At 40.4% G+C, this 7,138-nt stretch overlaps 1 pseudogene; it reads left to right on the plus strand.

Annotated features, from left to right (window-relative positions):
* The first annotated feature begins 5,800 nt into the window (after positions 1-5,800).
* On the plus strand, positions 5,801-7,138 carry LOC129518335 (40S ribosomal protein SA-like; annotated as a pseudogene).

Genomic DNA, 7,138 nt, shown 5'->3' on the forward strand with positions numbered 1-7,138 from the left:
TTCCAGTGATTTCAAACTTCAACCAGATGAAACTAAAAAAGGGGTGAGAGAAGTGCCCTAAGTCATCAAACATAGTTTAATGACATTAAACAGTCTCAATGGTCAGTAGGGACTGGTGTACGAGATTTAATTCATCAGCCACCCATTCACCCACCTACCACTCCACCCCCTCATCCATCCTCCCACCTACCCACTTAGACAGGTTGAGAAAGGTATCCTATGGAAAACAAAGGAGAAAAAGTGGGTCTTCAGAGCAGGGATGATCTTGCAGCCACTTGGTAGTGTGCTGCGGGCTCTGTTTCTCTTTCCTGATTACCTATATCCATCCATCTATACACCAGGTATGTGCCAAATGCTGTGTGAAGTGCCAAGGAGAAGAGATGGATAAAATGCATACCTGCTTCCATGGTGCCAGAAGCAAAAGAGAGTTTTCAGGTTTTTCAATCTGGTCTCTACTCTGAGGCTCCATTCTCAGAGAAGGTGGAAATAACCAGTACCAAATTACTAAATCCAGAAAAGACTCTCAGTGAGTGGCATCCAGATGGCCTAGAAACCTAGCTGGCCTTGGCTGCATAGAGATGAGAACTCGTGCAGCTACAGCTATTGACTGTTTTTCTCTGAAAAACAAAAGGTGGGCTCTTTGGGATTCAAAAAAATACAAACTATTGTGTGAGAGAGAACATATGTTACAAAACAGCCAAGGAACACTTTTATGGCATAATAAGCTCAAAATTTTGCATTAAATACAGCCAGTGCTTTTTATGGCTAGTATAAACTATTTCACCTGGCTTTCTAGAAAAGGAAGAACTAGAATTGAGGAAAGCAAGTCCAGACTAAAGAGGCTTACCATCAGCCCAGAAAAGGGAAGGTTCTTGCCTCCCTACCCACAATAGAGTTTGTATTTCAACAGTTTTCAGATCACAGTGAATTCTTTTGGTTCACCACCTGCTATTCCTCTCCCCCAGGCCCTTTTTAGCTTAGAGGCCAGCCTCATAGCCCTGTAAATAATACTAACCCAGTGCTAACCTCCTACACACCAAGCATTCCTGCCACTCCTAAATCCTGAGTGGAAGTACATGTCCTTCAGCTTCCTCTACTCAGATCTTGTTTCCTTTCCGGATAGAAATTCTCTTCCTCTGGCCACTGCCCACCCCCCCACCCCCACCCCCCGCCCTGCTTTGAAGGATAAACTTCATCAAATCTCTTTTAAATCCCAGTGGTCTGGAGGCCTCATTATTAGTGCCAAAGCACATCTTTTAGTGTGCATCTAGCATATCTTGCACATAAGTAAGTGCTAAATAATTTGTTAAAAGTAGGGGAAGGTGGAATGGTGGGAAGAGAAGGATAGAAGGAAGAAGGATAGTTAGAAGGAAAGGAGAAAGCGAGGGAAAAGAGAGAATAATATAGAAAGAAAGGAAAAGTAGAAAAAAGAATTATCTTACAAGGACCTGATGTTCCCACTAATAAACATCATCCAACAATGAAATACTCCCTTGTCCTCCTTAGCAAATGACGTAAGCATGCTGCTGAGGTATCTTTTCAGGGACATATATGTAACAAATTAATCTATTGGAGTTAATGGTTTCAAATGATGGTTTTCAGTGTTTTCTCATACTTTGGGGGCCAGGCTGAGCTGTTCACTGTTACAATAAAATAACAGCCACACACAGACACACACACATTAATTTTCAGGAAACCTTTAAATGAACAGATAGAACGTTCTTAATTTTCACCCTTTTTCTACCACGCAATTCTCACATATGTTGTCAAGTACTCACAAAGAACAAAGCATATGAACGCACATGGTGACAACCAAAAAAGTCAAGGGGAGTTCCCAGAAATGGAATTTCTTGTAAATATTTAACCACTAGTATAAGACACAATCAGTTGTTTCTATTTCACCCAATGCAATGAAATATGTATTGCATGATGTTCACAAGAAGTACCGGTGCATTTCCATTTTAGCAGCCACCCCTCAGTGTTCAGAATTCTAACACCATAGCAGGCTCACCTGGGGATAAATGTATTTGTACAGGGGAGCTCTTGTAGGTGGTCCTCAAACCACATCAGTGTACACACTTCTTTCTCACCTCAGGTGGCTCAGTGTTCAGCATGGCAATACTACAATACTACAAAAAGCAATGAATTAGAGAATGAGGCCACTTTGAGCAATTATAAAGGAATTTTAAAAAATAAATCAAGTTATTGAAATTGGTAGGTAAATTAAGGTAGGGGCTAATTATATTATTATTGTAAATAGTGGAAGAGTCATACTCATCTCTTCTAGTCGCTAAATATAAAGCTGAATTAGTTTAGGGTAACTGAAAACTTTAGATAAATGCTCTTTCTTCCACATGAAAGAAGACAGAGAAGCAATTTTCTCTCACTATGAGTTACTTTAATGCAGAGCTTTTTGAACTAGCTGCAGTGGAGGACTAGGACTTTTTTTAATTTCTAATAAAATACCTATATTTATGTAAAACACTAACAAAAATTTTTTAAAAAAATACTAATGAAATAAAAAGCAAACATACAAAACACAAGCCAAAGTTCAGATTCACCAGATACAAAACCACTCTTTTAAACTGCTAACAAAAGTTTCCAAATGCTTTCTCTTGATCTTTACATTTTTAAATGAACAACACAGAGGGTATTCTAAAACCTTGGCATCCAAAGTATGGTCCTTGGACCAGGAGCACTGGCATCCCCTGGGCACTTGTGAGGGCACAGACTCTCATCCTTCCCGTAGACTCACTGAATCTGAATCTACATTTTAACATGATCCTGGATGGATCTGTGTGCACTTCAAGTAGAAGCATCCATCCAAACTATAAAATCAAAAGCAACTCTACAGGCACACAGACATATACATATAACTTTAAGACCACAGAATGTTTTATTATCAACTCACCATTTTTTGTAATAGGTATTTAATAAATTCACCCTTAAGCAAAGTTTATGCCATTGTCAGCTAGGCCTGGCCTCCCTATCCCCTGGAGCTCACGATCTGATTCACTTGAATCTCCAGATCCACGGAAGATCAAGTTTCCCTAAGTTATATGATACTTCCCAGGGACTCATGTTCCCATGGTCACCTCTGCCTCTGGATTCCTCTTTCTGCCTGTGCTGGCTCAGTTCACGTTAACTTAGATAGCAAACCACCCCTTTTATCATCTTCTATGAAAATCCATTCACCAAAGCATTTGGTGATTTTGTTATGACTCATAATAGAACAGAGACATATGGAGACTTTGTGAACATGATTTAAGAAAACTGTATCTATGCCAATCCAAAAATTAACACAATGTTTCATGGATAATTAACACTAGGAACATTCCCACAAGATTTTGAAATGTCCACCACCACTTCTATTATTTAATATTTTGCTGGAAGTCCCTAGCCTGTGCAATTAGCAGCGCCAAGAAGTTCTAGGTGTTAGAGTACGAAATGAGAAAGTAAATTATTATTAGTTCCGATGATATGAAAGAATCCCTGGAAAACCCAATATAAACCAAATATAATAAACCAAAAATATAAAGCAAAGACAATAAAAAAATTTAGACATTGTAGAACATAAGGTGAATGTAGCCAATAGCTTTCATAAATATGCCAACAAGTTTGAAGACCTAAGGAAAGAAAGGATTTCACTCCCATTGCAACAACACATTTTAAATACCAAGAAATAAGCTCACCAAAAAATACTTAAGATTTGAAGAAGCACTTAAAAATCATACTGAGGGACACGAAACAAGAACTGAACATTTGGGAGCATCCTGCATATTCATGTATAGGATGACTCATTTTTCAAGAGTTCTAGTCTTCTTAAATTAATATATAAATTCAACATAATCCTGATGAAATTACCATCCAGGTTTAAAAAAAAAACTTGACCAGCCAACTACAAATTTCATTCAGAAATGTAAATAAGCAAAAGTATCAAGAAAAATTCTGAAAAAGAAGTATAATGAGAGGCTAGTGATTTGCCAGATGGTAGCAATACTTCAATGAACATGGTATTAGTGTGTTCCTGGATAGGACAATGGCTCAGAGTAAAAAATCCAAAAATATGTTCAAGAATACATGGGCATTTAATATCTTAATAACAAGGACACATCTCAAATCTAAGTATGTGTGAGGGGTGTCTAGAGAGATAGTTTATTGGATAAATCATCCTGGGACAATTGAGTGACTGAAAAATACTGGGGGATTGGAGCTGTAACTTATTCCTTACACCAGGATAAATTTCAAATATATTAATGTTTGATTTTTTAAGATTTTATTTATTCATGAGAGACACAGAGAGAGAGAGAGAGAGAGGGAGAGAGAGAGAGAGGCAGAGACACAGACAGAGGGAGAAGCAGGCTCCATGCAGGGAGCCCGATGTGGGACTCATCCCGGGTGTCCAGGATCACACCCTGGGCTGAAGGCGGCGCTAAACTGCTGAGCCACCCGGGCTGCCCTATAGTAATGTTTTAAAATAAAAATAGAAAACTTTTAAAAACTTGAAAAAATATGAAAGAATTTATTTAGAACTTAAAAGAAAGTACTTCTGAATATGCTATAATACCCAGAAACCATGAAAGAAAAGACTGCAAATTAAGGTGCACAAGCAAAAAACACGAGAAAAATGACAAACAGAAAATATGCCTAACTCATTGTTATGGATTAAACTGTGTTCCACTCGAAATTCACATTTTGAAACCCTAACCCCAAATATCACCTTAGGGATAGTAATCTTTTAATATTTTATTTATTTATTCATGAGAGACACAGAGAGAGGCAGAGACATAGGCAGAGGGAGAAGATTTTCTGAGGGGAACCTGAGGCAGGAATCAATCCCAGGACCCTGGAATCATGACCTGAGCCGAAGGCAGATGCTCAACCACTGAGCCACTCAGGTGCCCCTAGGCATAGTAATCTTTAGAGAGGTAGAGTTTAAAGAAATCATATGGAATTAGACAAATACCATACGATTTCATTTACATGTGAAATCTGAAAAACAAAACAAAAATCATAGATACAGAGAACAGATTGGTGGTTATTGGGGAAAGTGGGTTGGGGGGTAGGCAAAAAGGGTGAAGGAAGTCAACTGTATGATGATGGATGGTAATGGACTTCTTGGGATGATTGCTTTGTAATGTATGCAAATATCGAAGTGGTGTATTGTACACCCGAAACTAATGTAACACTATATACCAATTTTAATGAAAAAAGAAAGTAAGTTAAACAAAGTCATAAGGGTAAGATCCTACTCTGATAGGACTGGCATCCTTACAGGAAGAGATACCAGAGAGCTCCCTTTATCCACGTGGACAGAGAAGAGGCCAAGTGAGGACACAGCGAGAAAGTGGCTGTCTGTAAGCCCAGGAAGACAGCCCTCACCAGAAACCAGCCCTGATGGCATCTTAATATTCAACTTGACCTCTAGCCTCTGGAGCTGTGAGAAAATAAGTTTCTGTTGTTTAAGCCACCCAATCTATGTTATTCTGTTATATGGCAGCCCAAACAGACTAATACACTCACATTGTAGAAAAAGAATTAATTTCTTTACCATGTAAGTAATTCCTACAAAATCAGTAACAAACAGAGCAATATACCAGTGTTGATGAAGGTGTGGGGAAAGAGGCACTCTCATACATTCCTAGAGGGAAGTACCAATTGGTACAACCACCCATTGAGGGTAATTTGGACATGTCTATCAAAGATAAAAGCAAATTACTCACAACCCAGCATTTCAACTGCAGGTGTTTATTCCACAGATATGCTCAAAGATATGAGAAATGATGTAACTACAGTATTACTCATCATAATATTGCTTGTAAAAGGAAAGTATTAGAAACAATCCCACCAATTACATAAATTATATTAATCCAGAGAATGGAATAGTATACAACTGTTAAATAAAAAGGAAAAGGATAGTTTTATGTAACTATATGGAACACCTCCGAGATATTTTAGGTAAAGAAAAACAAGGGTGAAAACATTCGGTGAAGGCTTTTCCATGCTACCCAGTGACAGGTCCGTGCAGCGTTGCTCTGTGTTCCCATCGTAACTTAAAGGGAAGCCTTCACAATGTCCGGAGAACCCTGATGTCCTGCAAATGAAGGACGAGGATGTCCTTGAATTCCTCACAGCGGCAATCCACTTAGATGGCACCAACCTTGACTTCCAAATAGAACAGGACGTCCACAGAAGTGATGGTATCTATATCATAAATCTGAAGAGAACCTGGGAGAAACTTCTGCTGGCAGCTCGTGCCACTGCTGCCATTGAAAACCTGGCTGAGGTCAGTGTCACATCATCCAGGAATCCTGGCCAGTGAGCTGGGCTGAAGTTTCCTGCTGCCGCTGAACCAGTCCTATCTGCTGGCTGCTTCACTCCTGGAACCTTCACTAACCAAGTCCAGCCTTTCTGAGATCAGTAACCACCAGCAGTCTCAGCTCCCAGAAAGGCTGCCTCTGTGCTATGGGGACACCGCCATCCCTTGCAACAATGGGGGGGGGGGCTCACTCAGCGGGTCTGGTGTGGTGGATCCTGGCCCTGGAGGTTCTGTGCATGCATGGCACCACTTCCCATGAACACCCATGGAAGGTCGCACATGAGTCCTACCTCTTCAGAGATCCTGCTGAGATTGTAAAGGAAGAGCAGGCTGCCGCTGAAAAGGCTGTGGCCAAGGAGGAATTCCAGGGGCAGTGCACTGCTCCAGCTCCTGAGTTCACTGGTGCTCAACCTGAAGCGGCAGACTGGTCTGAAGGTGGGCAGGTATGCTCTGCGCCTAGTCAGCGTCCCCTCCTGGGGCCTGGAGCCCCCAGCTGGCCACCGAAGACTGGTCTGTGGCTCCCACTGCTCCGGCCACTGAGTGGGTAGGAATAACCACTGGTGGTCTCATGCCGCTCTTCCACAAAGGCAAGCAAAAAGGACAGATTGACAGAAAATTAACAGTTTCTTTAAAAAAAAAAAACAACAAACCACTCTGTGAAGTATGATACCACTTGTGTAAGAAAAAAAAACAATGGAAGTGGGGAGAGAAGAGCTCTTCTATTGCACATTACAGTGTCTGCTACACTGGAAGAACCCCACCTAGCCTTTAAAAGTCGATTCAGGGTGATGGCTGCCCAACACTGTAAATGTTCTTAGT

Source organism: Nyctereutes procyonoides, unplaced genomic scaffold (assembly GCF_905146905.1).
Source record: "Nyctereutes procyonoides isolate TBG_1078 unplaced genomic scaffold, NYPRO_anot_genome, whole genome shotgun sequence".
Lineage (NCBI taxonomy): Eukaryota > Metazoa > Chordata > Mammalia > Carnivora > Canidae > Nyctereutes > Nyctereutes procyonoides.